This window comes from Mustela nivalis, assembly GCF_964662115.1.
Source record: "Mustela nivalis genome assembly, chromosome: 1".
Lineage (NCBI taxonomy): Eukaryota > Metazoa > Chordata > Mammalia > Carnivora > Mustelidae > Mustela > Mustela nivalis.
The window spans coordinates 53,613,542-53,633,359 of NC_139020.1; the positions used below are offsets into that span (position 1 = coordinate 53,613,542).

Consider the following 19,818-nt stretch of genomic DNA (forward strand, 5'->3'; position numbering starts at 1 on the left):
CTTTTTTATGACTGAGTAATATTCCCTTGTGTGTATTTATCACACCTTTTTTATCCATTTGTCTACTGATAGAACACTCAGGTTGCTTCCATGTCCTGATTGCTGTAAATAATGCTGATATAAACATAGGGGTGCATATATTTGTTTCAAATTAGTGTTTCTGTAAATAGTAGTGGAATTACTGAATCACATGGTATTTCTATTTTTAATTTTTTGAGGAACCTCCATACTGTTTTTCACAGTGGCTGTACCAATTTACATTCCCAAAAACATTTCATGAGGATTTCTGTCTCCACATCCTCACCAACACTTAAACTGTCTCTTTTATTCTAGCCATTCTTAATAGGTATAAGGTGATAGCTCATGGTTTTGATTCACATTTCCTTGATTAGTTATTCCCATGTGTCTGCTGGCCATCTGTAGTCTTCTTTGGAAAAATGTCAATTCAGGTGCTTTTGTCCATTTTTATTCAGATTATTTGCTTTTGGGGTGTTGAGTTGTATAAGTTCTTTGTTTTAGATATTAGTCCCTTATCAGATATATCATTTGTGAGTATCTTCCCTCATTCAGTAGGTTGCCTCTTCATTTTCCTAATAGTTCCCTTTGCTGTGCAAAAGCTTTTTATTTTGGTGTAGTCCCAACTGTTGGCTTTTGCTTTTTTCCCCCCTTGCCTGAGACATGTAGAAAAACATTGCTAAAACTGATGTCAAAGAAATTACTATCTGAGTGGCATCTGGGTATGTCAGTGAGTTAAGTGTCTTAAGTCTTGATTTCACCTCAGGTCTTGATCTCAAAGTTGTGAGTTCAAGTCCCACACATTGGACTTCACACTGAGTATAGAATCTTCTTTAAAAAGAGAGAAAAAGGAGAAAAAGGAATTATTGCCTATGTTTTCTTCTAGGAATTTTATGAATTTTATGGTTTCAAGTCTCATACTCAGGTCTTTAAACCATTTTGAGTTTATTTTCATGTGTGGTGTAAAGAAAGTGGTCTAATTCCTTTCTTTTGCATATAGCTGCCAGGTTTCCCAGTACCAGTTTTTGAGGAGACTGTCTTTTCCCCACTATATATTCTTGCCTCCTCTGTCATGGATTAATTGGCCATGTAAGTATCAATTTATTTCTGGGCTTTCTATTCTGTTCCATTGATCTTTGTGTCTATTTTGTGCCAATATCACACTGTTCTGACTACTACAGCTTTGTAGTATATCTTGAAACCTAGGATTGTAATATACCTTGAGCACTATTCTTCCTCAAGATTGCTTTGGCTATTGGGATCTTTTGTGATTCTATACAAATTTTAGTATTATTTGTTCTAATTATGTGAAAAATGCTGTTGGTATTTTGATTGGAATTGCACTGAATCTATAGATTGCTTTGGGTAGTGTGGACATGATAACAATATTAATTCTTCCAATCCATGAGCATGGAATATCTATCCATTTGTTTGTGTCATCTTCAATTTCTTTCATCAATATTGTACACCTTTCAGACTACAGGTCTTTCACTTCATTAGTTAATTCCTAGGTATTCTTTTTAGTGCAATTATAAGTGGAATTGTTTTCTTAATTTCTATCTCTGCTACTTCATTACTAGTACATAGAAATACAACTAACTTCTATATGTTAATTTTGTGTCATGCAGCTTTACTGAACTCATTTATTACTTCCAATAGTTTTTTGGTGGAATCTTTAAAGTTTTCACTATAATATGTTATTTGCAAAGATAATTTAACTTCCTCCTTACCAATCTGAATGCCTTTTATTTCTTTTTCCTGTGTGATTGCCATGGGAAGGAATTCTAGTACTATGCTGAATAAAAGTGATGAGAATGGACATCCTTGGGCTGCATAGGTGGCTCCATCGGGTGAGTGCCCAACTTGTTTTTGGCTCAGGTCATGAACTCAGCATGGAGTCTGCTTTAAATTCTCTGTCTCTCCCTCACTTTCTGCCCCCTCTCCCTGTTCATGCTCTCTTTCTTTCTCTTTCTCTCTCTCAAATAAATAAATAAAATCTTTAGAAAGAAAGAAAGAGAGAGAGAAAGAAAGAAAAGGAAAGAAAAGAAAGAGTGAACATCCTTGTTTTACTCCTAATCTTGGAGGAAAAGCACTCAGTTTTTTAGCATAAAGTATGATATTAGCTGTAAGTTTTTCATACATGGCCTTTATTATGTTAAGGTATATTTCCACTAAACCCACTTTCTAGTTCTTCCTTTCTTGCCCTTCATTCAGAGTTCTGAAATTCAGGGACTTCATGGACTAGAACATGCAACTGCTTCTTTTTGCTAAGTGGTAAAAAAACAAAAAGTCACTGAGGAAAAAGAATCAATTAAATTTTAGTTTTAGGATAAGGAACAAATCATAGGCACAGCCACAGTACTTTTTCTGGAACCTGTGATATGATACAATTAAGTTAATACTCAGTAAACAATCTCATTTGGGAAAAAAAAATGGCTCAAGGAAGAGAGTGATAAAATTAATCTAGTGAGGACCTGGCTTTAGTACTATATTAGATCCTACAGAAAATAATTATTTAGTTCTTCAACAAAAGACCAGATGGGCAGAAGGTTCATATGCACCATGTACTCACTAAACATTATGAGTATCACAGTTTATAAGCCAAAGATGGTTCTATTAAAAATAGTTTTATTTTCACTCAATATCATCTTTAAAGCAATATCTGGTAAAATTATCCAAGTAAATGACAAAATAATAAATAGTTCTCAGCGGTGAACATTGGTGCCACTTCCTCATTACAAAAATATTTTCCTGGGCAGATGAACTTAACTGAATCAGAAATCCACGGACACTGAAGTCACACAACCAAATTCCCTATCATAGCACTTATCACATTGTGTTAGAGTTGCTTATTATTTTTATTTGTAGATGGTATAATGTTTACGTTCCTCTCCAATGCCCTTCACAGAGTTCAGCATATAATAGGTCCTCAAATAATATTTTCTTGGATTCAACTGAATCTCTCTTCACAGTCATTTTGCTCAGTGACTTAATAAGGAATAGTACACTGCAAATGGATTTTCTATTCTCTCATAGCTGTGTATTTTTTTTATTTAATAAAAGAGGGTCTGATCTGGGAAATATTGTGTTATTTTAGGTCAAATATTTTAGTGGGATCTTGGAAAAATGGTAGGAAACCTGGGCCAGGTGGACAGCTCCAAGTGTCCTATCAATTATTCTATTCTAGCACCCCCAATGGGGAACACAATTTATTATTTTACATTTGTGAAATGAAAAAGTAAAAATATAAAGTTATTTAAACTGTGAATACCCATAAAAAGGAAAATATCGTGATCCTCAATCTCACATTTTAACAAGGATTTCAAAACTGTTCTCTAATACTTCCATGTGTTCTCTGGAAAATATATGTGAATATGCAATAATAATTTCTTCCAAAGTATACATGTAGAGTACAACAGAAAAACACCCTTTATTTGTGTCATAATTAAAACAGTTTAGGGGTACCTGAGTGTCTCAGTTAACTGTCTGCCTTTGGCTCAGGTCATGATCCAGGGTCCTGGGATCAAGTCCCATATCAGGCTCCCTGGATTATAGTGGGAAGCCTACTTTTTCTTCTCCTGCTCCCCCTGCTTATGCACATGCTATCTCTCTCTCTCTAATAAATAAATAAGATCTTTAAAAAAAAAAAAAAGAAGGAACAGTTTGCCCATTTAATCAGACAATTCATTTGAGTTTGTCTGGTTTCCACCTACACAGTCTAGTGCAGCAAGAGAGACAAGACCCCAATAGGCACATTGAAAAAAATGCTTTAGTTCTATCTGATTTAGTGATCCTCTTCTGACATTATGTCAATACTGAAGGGGATAATAATGAGTCAGATAGTTTCAGGTAACTCATCTTCTGCCATCCTTTCTACTCAAGAAGTAACATAACTCACCTGTCTTATGTGCAAAGAGGAGACACAGCCTTGAATCACGAGTAGGTCCAAGAGCAGACACAGCGAGGCCTCTCTGAGCAGCCCTGTCACATCCAATAGGCAAATCTGTTCCAGATGACCAACAGCCCATCAGTGCACAGACCAAGAATTCCAATATTATTCTCCTATCTAAGACATATGCCTATGGGAGCACAGATATTCTTAGGAATGATAACAACCATAAAATCATGTTTGATTTGATTCTATTTTCTGGCTTCCTGCTCTATGATGTTTGTACCAAATCAACCATTGCCTTTTGTAAGGGAAAAAGATATCTGCAAGATTGATGACTTCCTTATCTCACTGCCCCTCCATGTTGAAATTAATAAGAAAAGAAACTTTCAGTCATTAAAATTCTTCATGCAAGTACAGCCTCTTCCTGCTCTCCACTTCACACATTTTATCACCTGCAAACGATTGCAAACTTATAAGTTTCCAATCTAACTTCCACAGGAGAGTCAATGCTACTGTCTATGGCATGGAAACTTCCCTCTCTCTTTAGAGATTTTACACAGTTCCAAGGATGCAACAAATCTCATTTAGGAGCGGCACACCATCACCCACATATTAACTTGTCACCCTGAGTAATAAAGTTCACAAACTCCATTTCATTTTTTTCTTCACCATGTTGCCTGATAATATAAAAAGGTGTCACATCCCTTTGATTTGTAGCTTGCGTGTTTGCGAAATAGCCTCTCCACAAACAACCTGACGAAGTCAAGGAAGCTGGATGATTTTTTTCTTTAATGTCCAGGTCTATTTCCCAGTAAATATTCATGTGCATAAACATAAAAGTGTTCAATGAGGTGAAATCTTGGTAATTGCACAAATAGGAAAAAGTCAAAGCATGATTGTTCTGAGGTGGGTAGGATTTCTAGACTCACTGCCTACATTAAAAGCAGTGACCCCAAATGACGAAGGCAGGTATGGCATTTCCCAACCTTTCAATTACTGAGTAAGATATCAAAAAATACCACATTGGTCATATATAATTGAAAAGTGCCTATCTGCTCTTCCACAGCTTTCCTTAATTTAGGAGTCTTTTGTGATACGCAAAATATATTTATACTTGATCTACTTTAACAGCCTGTTTTCTAATGACCATATTTGTGGTACACTCTGACAGACACTTAACTACCAGTCATTCTTTTACCACCATTATACACAGAGAAAAGAAGAGCAATCAATCACAGACGCCGTGTGGCTTTCTAACAACCATGTTTGCAGATAAATAATGGAGACTCTGTGTGTGTGTGTGTGTGTGTGTGTGTGTGTGTTGAGATCATCAGCTATTCTCCTTACTATTTGGCATATTAAATCTACTTGGGAGTATCAGAGTTTATATAAAGGACATGATAAAATCCAACACTTCTTCCCTGAAATAATCACAAACATAATTCAAAGGGATCACAGACTTCTAAATTTCACCAATAATGGACGATTTCAGGTTAAGAACCTCTGTTCTAGGGTTATACCTATGCCTGATTTTAAGCCATTATATGGCAGCAGTGTGGGGAACAGGTTGGAGTAAGTCAAGAAAGGCTGAAGTGCAAGTGTAGAAGGTATTTGCCATTTTCATCAGAACAGTGAGCAATGAGGGTGGTTTGACCAGGGTGCAGGCAACTGAAAGTAAGAAAACTAGGAATGAGAATCAACAAAACGTGAAGATTGAAAGGGTTTTTTTTTTTTTTTTTTATCTACATGGAAAAAAAATTTTTTAAACCCTAAGTCTTAGCAACATCTGACAGCAAATAAACAAACAAAAACATCAAGTAGAAACTTGGTCTTTGACAAATGCTAAGGCATTTATTGTTGTGTCTTTATTTTACATGAAACTAACCTTCTGAAAACTAGAAAAAAGAGATTCCCACACAGAATTCTTTTTGTAGTGATTAGGTAATTCAGCTATGTAATTTTTTTCCAGAATTCCTAAAGAAGGCTAGTTTCCAGTTCATCCATAGGCTGTGTTCTGCAGAGGGGGCAGTGCCAATGACACACACTACTGCATTTATAGTAACTAGAAAGGGCAAATTCAAAGAAAAGTTTATAAAGAGGTTAGATCCATGGGCCCTTCCCAGCCACCCCTCCCCACCTGGTGGTTATCTCCACCACCACCATCACCCCTTCCACCCTCCCTAAAAGATAAGAGGCTTATTCTCTGGAGAAATCAAACCTGAAGAGGTAGGAGGTGAAGACATGGAGCAAACAACACATAGAAGTGAAATTTCACAGTGAAAAGTAATCCCAGCCCTCTTCTTCTAGACTACCACAAACTGGGCTTAAATCCCCACCCAGGGCAGTATATCAAAGGATTCCTCTACCCCACCCCACCCCAAAAATCCAATAGTCCCAAAGAGAAGATACCACAAATTTTAAGGCTCCTAAAGAAAAGGCTGAGAGCTCTCAGAATAAGGCACCAGCAGATAAGCCTCTCTGACCCAAGGCTTTCAATCAACTTTCTATTGCCTCACTCTTAATATAAATAAACATCCAAGTAACACCAGCCTTGAGCAAATCCTCTAACAGGAAAAATAAACAGAGCAAAGTATGACTAGAGGAAACAAAGAAAATGCAGGATAGTATAAAGTGTTTTTTAAAACCTATCATTAACATTTTCTGAGAAATGAGTTTATATTATTAACAAAGAACAGAGTGCCATCGAAAAGGAACAATGGGAGACAAGAAACTCTTTAAAATTAAAAATAGGATAGCTAAAGTTTAAAACAAATCAATGAAAGGAAAAGAGAAAGATTCTGTTTTGTGTTTCAAATAGTATGCCCTTTTTGGTTGTGCTTGGTAACTAAGAAGTTAAACACCTGTGAGATTATAAAAAATGCATACTACAGTCTCTGCCTCTCCCTCCTGCCACAGCACTCCTAAAACCCTAGCAATTTCCTGTGACAGGAATACTGGGAACAACCTTGTTTCTAATATTTGGTCTTTGACTACAGTTTCTGACATGGGGCTCATAAAAGAATTTAATTTCCTGGGTGATGCAAATGTCTTTGGTTCTGAGCACTGTGGATGGCTTCTGGATCACTGGAAAAACCTCACCATGACTAGAAGCTTAGAATTTTTACCCGCAACCCCTCATTCTCTAGGAGGGAAGAGGTGCTGGTAATGGAGTTAATAACTGATGAGCCTACATGATGAAGCCTCCATAAAAATCCCAATAGTAGGGCACCTAGGTGGCTCAGTCAGTTAAGCATCCAGTTGTTGGTTTGGGCTCAGGTCATGATCTCAGGGTCATGAGATGGAGCCCGGCGCCCTGCACTGGGGTGTGTGCTCAGCGAGAAATCTGCTTATCCCTCTGCCTTCCCGTCTAATCCTCCCGCTGCTTGCATGCACATGTGTGTGCGTGCGCATGCATGTGCTCACACACTCTCGCTCTCTAAAATAAGTAAATAAAATCTTTTTAAAATCTTTTTTAAAAGAATTCCAATAGTATGAGGTTCAGAGAGTTTTCCAGTTAGTGAACACGTCAATGTACCAGGAAGTTACTCCCCAACTGCACAAGGACAGAAGTTCCTGTGCTTGGGACCTTCCCAGACCTATTCTAGCAAATTAATCAAACTTGGGAAAGGAAGTGGTGGGAACCTCTGGCTTATAGCCTATGAGTCAGAAGCACAGGTGACAACCTGAACTTGTACTTGGCATCTGAAGTGGGGTAGAAACAGTCTTGTGGGACTGAGACCTTAACCTGTGGGATATGATGCCATCCCCAGGTAGATACTGTCAGAATTGAGTTAAATTGTAGGGCACCCTGATGGTGTTGTAGAAAATTGCTAGGTGGGGGAAAACCCCACATATTTTAGGACTAGAAGTGTGGTCAGTGTGGTAGTTGCATAACAGTAAAGGAGAAATATAGGAGGTAGGCTAGAGGTTTTTCCTAATCCCCCACTCTTTCCATCTCTAGCAGCTGCACATTTCGTATGTTAAAGGAAGAGATCCTCAGGACAACAGACTGTCTATCCATAATTTTGATCTCTAGTTCTCAGATTCATGTGCCAAATAAAATTCTTAAGAAGATACTCTGTCTTTTAATTCTACATGCTTACATCTCATCTGGATTGTAAACTTCTGGAAAACAGAAGTCAAATTTCCTTGGTTTATACCTAGCATTTCACAGCACCTGGTACACTTGTGGTCATAATTAGGTGCTCTAAGAAATCCTTTTTTGAAAATACACTGAAGTATTCCAAACATCTCTAAATCTTTTGGTACAGAAGAAATAGGAGAGATGTTCAAATGAGTGTTAATTATATGATGGTAGATCTACTAAAAGAACAAGAAAAATTATCACTACTTTTGAGTTACAGAATGGTAGTTAATTAGATAAGGAAAAGTAACACATTTATTTCAAACTGAAAGCAACAGAAACACTCAACTAATATAATCAGCAAAGTATTTATGATATTTGCTAGGTACAGCATTAAGATAGATGCCCTGAGTTTTCTTCTAATACAGTACAAGAAATCTTTATCAGTGTCCTAGCATGTGCTAAACAATGCGCTAGACATGTCTGAGATAGAGATGCAGAGATGAACAAAACAAAGTTGTCTCTCTTCAGAGAGCACAAAATGTAGCAGGACCAGATTAAAGTAGTATATGGTAATCCCTTGGAGGATATACAGATACATTTCAGCCCAAAGGAAAAATTGAGTTGGAACAGGATTTTAGAAGAAGTCAATGTAAGCACTCTTGAAGACCTAATGAGGAAAACTGAAGGGAAAGCAGTATTCTGAGCAACAGTGATAAACCACCCCTACTTGCCTGGGGATGAGGGACTGCCAGGCAGAGACTTTAGGGCTAAATCTAGGTAAATTCTGGACACACTGGAACAGTTGATTATCTTATTATAAACAGATGGAACGACCTCATTAAAAGACAAAAGAAAATATAGATTTTTGGAGACCTAAAGAATTCCAAAGTTGCAGAGTGTACATAAAGGAGACAAACAGTAAACAAAAATGGAGGAAGCTCATCTTTCTAAGGGGCACTATGTGCCATACAAAGGAATCTGTAATATAATTCTAAATCAATAGAGAACCCCTGATGGGTTTTGCTGAAAGGAGTGAAATGTTTTGATTTGTCTTTGGAATGATCATTATGACTGCCCTGTGGATGATAAATCAGAAAACTAAGACAAGGGGGAAGTGAACTGGTTAGGAAGCTGCTATATCAATTGACGAGGGGGGAGATAAAAAGAAATATGGTAGCTTTACCAAAAATAAATTTACCAGAGATAAATTCCAGAGATATTTAGGCAATGGAAACAAAAGGATTTAACACTTATACATGAAGGATCAATAATGACTCCCATGTTTCTGGTTTAATGGCTCAACAGATGGAAGTTGCATTCATCAAGAATGGAAATTAAAAAGAAAGAACAGACTTTAAGGTGGAGACACTTGGGGAGGAGGAGATCATGAATTCTGCTTGATTTGTTAAATGTAGGAGTCCCATAGAGGATCCTAATCAAAGCAGCAGCAGGCGAATATTTTCAGTATAGTTCTTGTGCCCAAGACTGAGCTTTAACACAGAGACAAATAGAAACTCCAAGTTAGAGTGGCATCAAGGAACAAAGGAGCAGAGTTTTAAGAAGGAAACGACAGGTCCGTATCAAAAGCTGCAAAGAGATCAAAATAATGAGTCTGAAATGTGTCAAAAGATCTTGGTAATTTGGAGCAAATTAGAGACCTTTTCCAGAGCAGGCTTAGTGTGGAGATGGTGACTAAAACTTTACAACAGTAAGTAAAAATGTCAGAAAGCAGAGAAAGAAATTATAGGCTAACCTCTTAAGAAGCTCAGCTAAAACAATACAACATTTGGCTCCTGCCTCAAAAAAGTGACATTCTGTTGGAAATTAAGAGTCATCTAGACTCTGCCAACAAACTCAGCATTTTTAGGCATCCCCCAACACTCGATCATACTTGTGGCTGTAAAATTCTACATCAATAAAATGTGTTTAATGGCATAACCCCCCCCAAAAAAATCTATCAATTTTTGCATCATATTAATATATATTATAAATCAAGGTTATGTTTAGTTGAAGCTTCAACTTTGCTAAGAAAAAAACTAGCATTACTTAATGGGATATCCTAGGCAGTGAGAACTGGTTTCTACTACTGAAAACAGTCCATGAACAACTCTAGAGGCAAAATATGGAATTTTCTAAGTGAGGTATGCCGCTTAATGTCCTAAAATTTTTACAGTACAGCAAACTCTTTGGATTCCTAGTCAAAAAACAAAGTGCAATCTGTAAAAATTGAAACAACTGACCTTTATATCTAGAGATGGCAGCTCCAAATACCAAATAAGATTTTTCTCCAACCTAAGTCATCAGAATTACACTTCTGGTAAATTATCCCCAAATCTGCCCTAATAATACTTACAGAAGTCTGAGTAGGCTCAGGTATGCTGTGATAACAATGTTTTCAATGACTTAAAGAGAAAAGATTTATTTCTTCTATTACATATCCATACCAGCTTAACCAAGTGTTCTGCTCTTCTTAGCCATTCAGAAACACAGACTCACAGGACAGCCACATTTCAAACATCACAGAGCAAAAATCCTTGCAATCAGCCAGAATAACAAATGTCATCTTTGCTCATAAATATTTAGCTCAAACTAGTCACGTGGTCCAAACCTAAATATAAAAGGACCATGGAATGAGGAAATTCAATCCAACCATGCACCCTAAAGGTGAAGAGACAGACACATGGGAGAATTCTGTTAGTGATTACAACACATGCTATCCTGAGTGGACTCACATCCTCCCACAAGGAGGATGCACACTCACTTATGTATGTGCATTAATGAGAAACGGATGATATATTTTCAAGTTTTATGAATCCTGGGTGGGGAGCATCCTTTAAGTATTGTTTCTATGTTACCATACTAACATCTTACTTTATTTATCTACTCAGATGTCCTAATCAAAGCAGAAACTATATCACTCTAAATGGGGTTATCGCAGAATACTGTATCACTATAGTATATCACTCTAAATGGAATAATCGCACCCAAGGAAACGTCCTATCTTTTTAAAGTATGTAACAGAAAAATAAAACTATTTTCTATAAGGATAACTGGATACCATACTGTACAGGAGATGCAAGTTCTACATTTCATTGGCAAATGAGTACCCTTCTTTAATAAAGGGCTAATCAGGATTTATTCTTCACTTGGGAAGACAGAAAGAGAAAGGAAGGTTTTCACGGGCTGCTACTGCCACAAGCCTTCTCCCTGAACAATTCCCTCTAGGTATATTTTTAATTGATTGGCTCCTTTCCAGACATCTTTACATTATGCAATGAAGCAGAAGAAGAAATGCAATGTTTCGACCTTGACCTTATAGTAAGAATTTCTTTAGAAGTTTTTCTCCTAAGCCTGTTGCTTCCCAAAGCCAGACAAGCATTCTTTTGGGGCAATGAAATTATTTCTTCAATAAACTTAGAATTGTTAGAAACCTACCAATTAATTATAAAATGAAATTAATAGCACATTCAGATATTGTGTTTGTATACTCATACCAATGTTATTTGTATAAAATATTTCTTTCCACGTTAACTCCTTCCAGTCTCTCTCATTTTCTCATCCCCTTCAAGATTTTTGCAAAACTAGTCCCACTGGTCGTTCTAAGAGAACACTGGCTTCTCCTTACTAATTTATTCAGAGCCAATTAGTATGAAGCAACCCTCATCTTAAAGCAAAAATCTGCCTTTTAAAACAGAGCTTCTTTTCTGTGTTGTTGTTTTTCCCCCCCCTAAACCAGGACACTTCTCTGAGCATCTCAAAAGAACAAGTCAGTTTTCTTCTCTTACAAACGAATCAGTTCTCCCCTTTGCTATCTATTGTATTAGATTATTGCAGTACCTGAACTCTTGCAGATTCGGGTATAGTCTAAATTTGTATAAATCCCTCAAGCTAACATTGAATAAATGATTTAACTAGGTAGTTCTTCTTAAGAGCAGACTTATTTTCAAATTAAGGCAAAATAACCAAAATTAATCCCTGACCGCAACATTAAAAAGTTAATCTATTAAAAGCTAAACATTAAAAAGTCAGATCTGTTCCCCATGTACATGTATACACATGCAATGATGCTAATTAAGCCTAAACTTTAGGACCTCTCATTTGCCCAAGGCCCAGAGAAAATCCCTAGCGTTGCTGTATTCATAAAACTTACTATTTTTCTTAAAGAGGGGCCTAAAGATGTTACAAGCTTCAGGCCCCACAAAATCTGTACCTAACCTATATGTCCTAGAAAAATTAGATGCAACTCCTTCTTGCTCATCACAAGACAGATAAAAAGAAATTGTCAAAGGAAGAGGTTTTTTCTCATTTTTGAAAGAATATTATGTAAAATGAACAAAATTATGGTATGACAATACCTGAGAATAAGGTGATCAAATTAATAAACCTAAGTGTTAAAAGGGTAGAATATTTTAAAGAAGTGGTTGCCATGGAAACTGGTAAAACAAAAATTATTATATATACAGACAAACTGAATTTATTTATATTGCTTTCAGTGGAAATAGATAGCAAATTCCCTCTTCTTTTGCCTACCTTTAATATTGACTTTAAGGATTGCAAATGTTTCTAATAACAGCAACCCACTGAAGGCTAAGGCTCAGACAGAACCATCACTAGTCAAAGCAACAGGAAAGGCTTTAGTGAAATCACAAAGACAGAATTCCCACAATGAAACTCAGTGTCTAAACAGTGGTAATCTCTAAAACAGCAGTTTATAACCTTAGGGATCAATAGTCTCCATCAGAGACTTTAGTGCATGCTATGGACGCTGCATCCAGTAAAATGCATCTTTATATTGATGCATAGAATTTCAGGGAGTCCCTGGACCTCAGTCTGTATGTCCATAAAACTTAACTAACAAACCCTTGATTTATCAACTAGAAATTATCATATATTATACTCCTTGGTTGCAACAGAAATGTTATCTAGTGGCCATATCAGTATTTTGGCTATTATATATGAAAGACACACCTTCTCTATAAATAACTTATTATATAACTTACTGCAAACAATCCTGACATGTGGCTGTGGCCCAGACTTTCAATTTATTTGTTTACTTAAATGAAAGCAATAATCTCTTTTAACTGTAAGAAATTAGTTCTGTAACAGAAATGAACCTGAAAAAAAGAGAACAGGGCAGGAGAGGCACAGAACATAATGGGAGTCACACTGCCCAGAGCTGGGAGGAAAGGCAATGCTGCCAAGACCAGCGTGCCTCATCAAACCTCTTTGGTGTGTGTTGGGATCCTGTGTTGAATGAAGCTTCTTAAGTTTTTATGGATGCTGGAAGTGAAAAGGGATAGAATAAAAAGCTCAATTAACTAAACAATTTAATTCTTTGGTCAGGACTTCGTCTCCCTCCTCCCTGGGCTGCAACCATCTTCCTGATCTCATCTATGAACACTGAAGTGATCCACAGCCTGCAATTCGTTCATGCTCTATCAAGAAGCACCTAAGTAGGTTTCTCCCTATAGCTGGCACATCAGGTCTACTGCCCAGGTGTTTGCTTGGTTTCTATCCAATGGGGTGCGAGTGCTGATGCTGGTGGATAGAGGCTGACCTTATTCTCTCACCTGGCCCTACTGTTCTTGTGATTTTTTAAAATTATTTATTTCCTTGAGTTATTCTACGATAATTATGCTCTCTTTGTTCCTGCCAAGTTAGTGATTTCCTTCTTTTGGATTCTAACTCCATCGTGTCCCCTAATCCCCAAATGCCTACTTGATTTCGGTCCACTTCCTTGTCTGACTCCCAGCGATATCAGCATGTGGACCGACACACTCGGGCCCATTCAACACACCAAGGGGCACATGCTCACTCACCCTCATAAGCAGCCCCTCCCAGGCCCTTGCTTTTACACACTAACTCACTCACATCCGGTCCTGTCATCTACAATCACTCAGCCCTACTCATGCTTATTCATACAATCATCCGCAACCAGCCCCATGCATTCACATTCCTGCTCAAGGCCACAGCACCCTACTCATACTCCATCACACTCACAACTAGTCAGCCCATTGACTTCCATTCAGTCTTGCGCAGTCTCACTCAGCCCCCCACACTCACACCCAGGCTAGTCAGCTCACTCAGTCACACAGTCACTCACTCATGCATGGTCCCTCTCCCTCACACACTTGCCATCCTGCACACTCAGGATGGAACCACATTCATACTCACTGCCATTGATACTCTTCATATTCACAGACCCAGCCATACCCTGTCACAAAATGTTCCAATTCACACCTAGTCACACCTAGTTCTATGCACACCTAGTCCCACTTAGTCTCACTCACACCTAGTCATGTGCAGTTTCATATAGCCCCATGCAGTCACACTCATACATAGTCTTACACAGTCCCACTCACACCTAGTTCCACTGCATCCTACTCACTCTCAAGTCATTTGCTCTCACACTCACCCAACCTCATGAACAGAGTCTCTCTCCTCTACACACATTCACACTTGCTCAATTGCAGCACTCATGCAGATGTTCCCCATAATACATGAGCTATCTTTGTCTGTCCAGGCTACATAAATTCAGTGAATTAATAACAATAAACATTTACTTCTTACAGTTTCGGAAACTGGAAGTCCAAGATCAAGATGCCAACAGACCGGGTGCCCACTTCCTGGTTTATAAAAGGTGTCTTTTGCTATATCCTCACATGGCAGAATGGTGAGAGAGCTCTCTAGAGTCTCTTTTACAGGAACACTAATCCACTCATGAGAGATTAAGCATCTTTTAAAGAACCCACCATCACATTGAGGGTTAAGTTTCAACATACAAATTTCAGGGTAGGGGTGACACACACACTTCAGACCTTAGCACAAGTATACTCATACACTCACACCTAGTCCCTCTACCCAGGTATGGAAATACCCAACCCCATTCACACACGTGCTCACCCACACTCACTTACAGTCCCACACATACACACACAGTACAAATATACACATACTACCAAGTCCCACTACACACAAGTTCCCATGCTAAGACCTACTGACTCATACACAACCAGTGCCACTCCCTCACACTGAGCCCCACCTACCCCATTCCACACTCCCTGTCTCACACTCAGTCACAGCCTCACTCACCTATCTTCCCTCTCCCCACCCTCACTGACTTTCATACCCAAAGTCACTCGCTCCTTCAGTGACATGGTCAACCAAAGGGCTACCTCACTCAACAATAATTTTTCTTCCCCAAGTGTTATTTTTTCACTAAGCAATAGCAAAGAATGACATAGTAGTATGGTCTCCTCTTTTTTCTAAGATTTTGAGTGGTATCCATTTTTATTTAGGTGCTAAAGGAACAGGGCTATCTGTCCTCAGAGAAGGGCACTTTAGGTTTTGAATGACTTGATAAGCTTCCTTGGGATAAAGTTGAGTTCAGTTAGGAAAACAACAGCCACACTGTAGTTCAAAAGAGAAAACTGAATGCAGGGAACAGCTTCACAAAGGAGCTGAAAGCACTAACGAGCTTGCAGGGGACAGTGCGACAATTCTAGAATTACCAATTAATTCTAGAAAGCCACTATGACTCTTAAGGAAGGGAAGAAGCAGTGTATTAGCCAGGGTTCTACATAGAAACAGAACCTAGAAGGAAGGGAGAGAGGAAAGAAGGAAAAAAAGAGAGAGATTGTAAGAAACTAGCTCATGGGACCATTAGGGCTGGCAAGTTGGAAATTTATAGGGCTGGCTGGCAGCCTAGAAATTCAGGTTAAGATTTGATGTTGTAGCCTGGAGGCAGAACCGCTTCTTAGAGAAATCTCATTCTTTGCTCTTAAGGCCTTCAACTGACTGGATGTAGCCCACTCACATTATGAAGGACAATCTGCTTTACGTCAAGTCAACTGATGGTACATGTTCATTACATCCACAAACACCTTCACAGCCACATCTAGTGTGTGACCTAACAAGTGGGTACCAGAGCCGACATGTTACATTTACCCTCACAGATACTGTTACAGGAGCTCAGGGTAGAGGTCACCTAGCAAAAGCTGTCTATAGAGGAGACACAGCCAGTACTGGACCCTGATGCAGGGAGAAGGGAAAACCTGCAGTGGCTCCCTCCTTCTGTTCTCCAGTTTGCTCCAGTGCCTCACATTGGCCTAACGTAACTGAAACTAGTTGGCAAGAGATCTGGGAAAGGTCATTTCCAAGGGTCGACACCCTAGGAACAGAGGGCAAAGGAGGGAAGGGCAGAAGTGGAACTAAAAGTATGAGGAAGGACTAACACAGTAGTATTATGAGTTTGAGGTCTGTGAAGTGTTTGATTTCTAAAACCAGCTGTCATTTGACCCAGGAAGAATATGTGTGTATGAACTGAAAACATTCACAGACTAAACATAAAGCAACCTCAGCCATGCTCTTCTCAGAAGACTAGAACTACCAACCCTCATAGAACCCCTGGGGCCTGGGTTACAAAAAGGCTGTTTAGTGCCTGGAAACAATGATATTCCTGGGTCAACCTAACTTCAGTTCCCTCTAAGCCTGAGTTGTAGGAGAAGAGAAATGCTTTTGAACCAAATAAGCCTCCTATGGGACCATCCTTGATTTCACTGGCAACTGGATGAAATGATACCTCAAAATTGCCATTCCCCCAGTGCCCATCAGAATGCCAGGGGATATACAACAAAAAAATTGGAGTGAATGACTTCTTACAGGTTTTGTTTGTTTTGGTTTGTTTTGTTTTGTTTTTAATTTTATTTGATGTCAAGATGCTTAGGACTTTCCAGTGATTCCATTATATTCTTAATCATCCTGGAAAGACTAGGATATATTCAATATTTGGATGTCATATTTATGAATCCATGTCCTGCAGTTTTGTCTTGATGAGGTAAAGATCTCTTTTATCATTAAAATGTCTTTTCCAAACGAGGGACTTAATTATGTTGTTAATTATTATATAGTCACATTTATCTTCAGGTAAATAAATGTAAATAGGACATTAGAGGCTAGCCAAGGAGAATTTCTTCTTCAAACACTCCAGAAGCTACCAAAAAAGAATGCAGCAGAACCTTAAAGTTGATAGGGAATCCAGGTTTCTATGCAATGCGGAAATCTTTTATATAGGGGACACCTGGCTCGCTCAGTTGGAAGAGCATGCAGCTCTTAATCTCAAGGTTGTGATTCAGCCCCATGCTGGGTGTAGAATTACTCAAAAATAAATAAATAAACTTTTTAAAAAGGTATCTTCTTACAGAAAATCTCAGAAAGTGTTCATCTGTCCCTTCATAATACTCAAAATTCAATTTTTTTAATTTATAAAACTCAAAAAAATACTTGAGGACCTACTATCTACAGTTCCTGAAAGGGCCAACATACGGGGATGAATATGAAGAACAAGTTCCTCTTCTCATAAAGATGTCAGTCTAGTGACAGGAGATGAAAATAGAAAGAGAAAGAAGCAAGAAAAGGAAAGTAATTTCAGATCAAGACAAATGCTCCGATGGAAGCTGGGACATGCTCTTGGAGAAAGTGATATGGAGAATGAAAAATAAGAAGTACTACCAAACATCATGGGAAGAAGATCCAAAGAAAATGTAACAGCCCTGACATAGGAATAACTTGGCATGTTAAAGTGATGGAATACCAAAAACCCACAGAGCGAGTTGAGCAAGTCTCTACTGGCATATGAGAAAAGTGGAGAGGTACTTTTGATTGTCACATGACAGCCTGGAGGTGTTGCTGCTATTTCATGAACAGGGGCCAAGGGTGCTAATATCTACCACTATTCAAAGTGGTCCTACTCCAGAAAGAATTCTCCTACCCAAAAACCCAGCACCTCCCTTGAGCAACCCTGTCAGACAACATTGAATGAAAGAGAACTAGATAAAGGGGAGGCCAAGGAGCTAGATTGGAAGCACATCAGAAGGGCTTTGGGGTCACAGTAAGAGTGAAGAAGTATAACCGAAGTCATTAAATGCCTAGTAAGCAAGGAAATGTTTTTGAAAGTCTTAGAGATAAGACACATAAAGTCTTTATACAACATTCTGCTCCACTGAGTCCTGATTTAAAGGATCCTTTTTATACTTGAGTGGCTCTTTGTAACTTCCACTTAAATTCCTACTATGACAGAAGGAAACTCCAGAAAGTTCCCTCTTGGTCTGGGAACCTTCCACCTTCAGATTCCATAACACCCTGGTCTGGGATCAGTTCTATAACCATTAGAGCAAATTCCGTAATTCTCAGGTCCATATATCCAGTGAAAATGAAATCCGTTTTTCCCATTTCTTTGTTGTTCCCACACTGCCCTTGTCCCTAGCTCTTCTTAGGAAGGGGCTAATAGGACTCGGTCCCCGGGTTAATACTCCAGATGAGTACTTCTACTTGGATGGAGGGCCTGCAACTGATAACTGCCAGGAGCCCTCTAAGGCTAGACCCTACTCAATTTTTGCCAATACTTTGAGCGTTCAAATCCTGCCCATGAACACTAGGCCCATAGCAGATGTTCTATTACTTCCAACCAGACTTTCCTAATGCCCACCATATGGCTACCTGGCTGCAGTTCCATGAATCATCTTGTTGCTGACATGTCTGTGTTCAAACTATGCCCATCTGCTAAGACACCCACAAGGGAAGTAGTCCACTGTACAAGAGCAGTGACTTGGGAGTCAAACCTGGGTGTGAATCTGATGCCATACTTGACTAACTGTGGAATTCTTTTTAATCTCTTAGTTTCCTAAAGCACTGATGATGCTGATGATAATAATAATGATAGAGCCTCAAAGCTCTGTAATAAGTAACTGAGCATGACATGGGTCTTCAAATGCAGCTATTGTTATCTTTATTTATAATCAATGTTGGGCCTTCCTTTTTTTTTTTTTTTTTTTTTTTTTAAGACACAGAGAGAGTAGAGGGAGAGGGGCAGAGGAAGGGGAGGAGGAAAGACTCCTAAGCAGGCTGCACACCCAGCATGGAACCCAAGGTGGGGCTGCATCTCACACCCCTGAGATCATGACCTGAGCCAAAACCAAGAGTCAGTGCTCAACCAACTGAACCACCCAAGCATTCGGGGCCTTTCTAGTAAAGTCTAAAAGCTTACATCTATCACCAGCCCTCATTGTCCTGCCCTTTTGCCTCCCTAAACCTCTGCTCCATGTTAATGAGTGTGCCCGTTTACTGGCTCTGGTCCCCTTTCATGAAAAAACTGAGCTACAGGAATGACTCTAAACCAGTGTAGCTACTGAGTTAACCAAGTCATGAAAGACTATTGAGTAGGAAGGGGTGGGTGTACACAGGAAGAGGTAGATGCAGAGAGGTATTCTTGGAATGCCAAGAAGGTAGGGCAATTGCTGAGGATAAGGCTAAATGGAGGTTTGAAGACAGGAGAAAATAGCAGGGAGTGGGAAGGGAGAACAAAGGAAATCTTATCCTCAATTATCCTGACAGTTCTGGGCTTGGCCTACATTAGCAGAATCTTTGTTTAGATGTTCATTTTGCTTTGGCTGTAGAGGCCTCTCCTGGTGGGATTGCAGGGAGTTTTATAACCCATCGTCCCACTGCTCTCTCCTGTGGTTTTAACTGATGGGGAGGAAGGGAACCACTCAGTACAATTAGGTCCCTTCCATACAACACAGCTGCATGTCTTCATAGAGATTTACTTTTGACAAGTAATTTATGTTGCTTTCAATGACTATGGGCTGTTACTGGGGGACGGGGGAGGAAAGGATTGGAGACAAGATTGCTGGGAGTGTTCTGAGGTTGCTTGTTGTAACAGGTGGTCTGAAAACTGCTGACTTGAAGCAAGGCCACAGCTGCTCTCAGCTGGCCTGACTGATGCAGAGGCCTAAGTGAACCCGGACCAGGCATAACCCAGGTGCAC

The 19,818-nt window shown here is 39.0% G+C and overlaps 1 long non-coding RNA gene across 2 annotated transcripts in view; it reads right to left on the minus strand.

Moving 5' to 3' along the window:
• Positions 1 to 19,818, minus strand: part of LOC309847113 — a 154,855-nt gene that overhangs the window by 68,724 nt on the left and 66,313 nt on the right. The window contains exon 6 of one of the 2 annotated variants that reach the window (XR_014302325.1): positions 3,914 to 4,018. The exons of the other annotated variant lie outside the window; for it this stretch is intronic. This is a non-coding gene — a long non-coding RNA (uncharacterized lncRNA). The remainder of the gene's footprint in view (positions 1 to 3,913; positions 4,019 to 19,818) is intronic. 2 annotated transcript variants of the gene reach the window in all.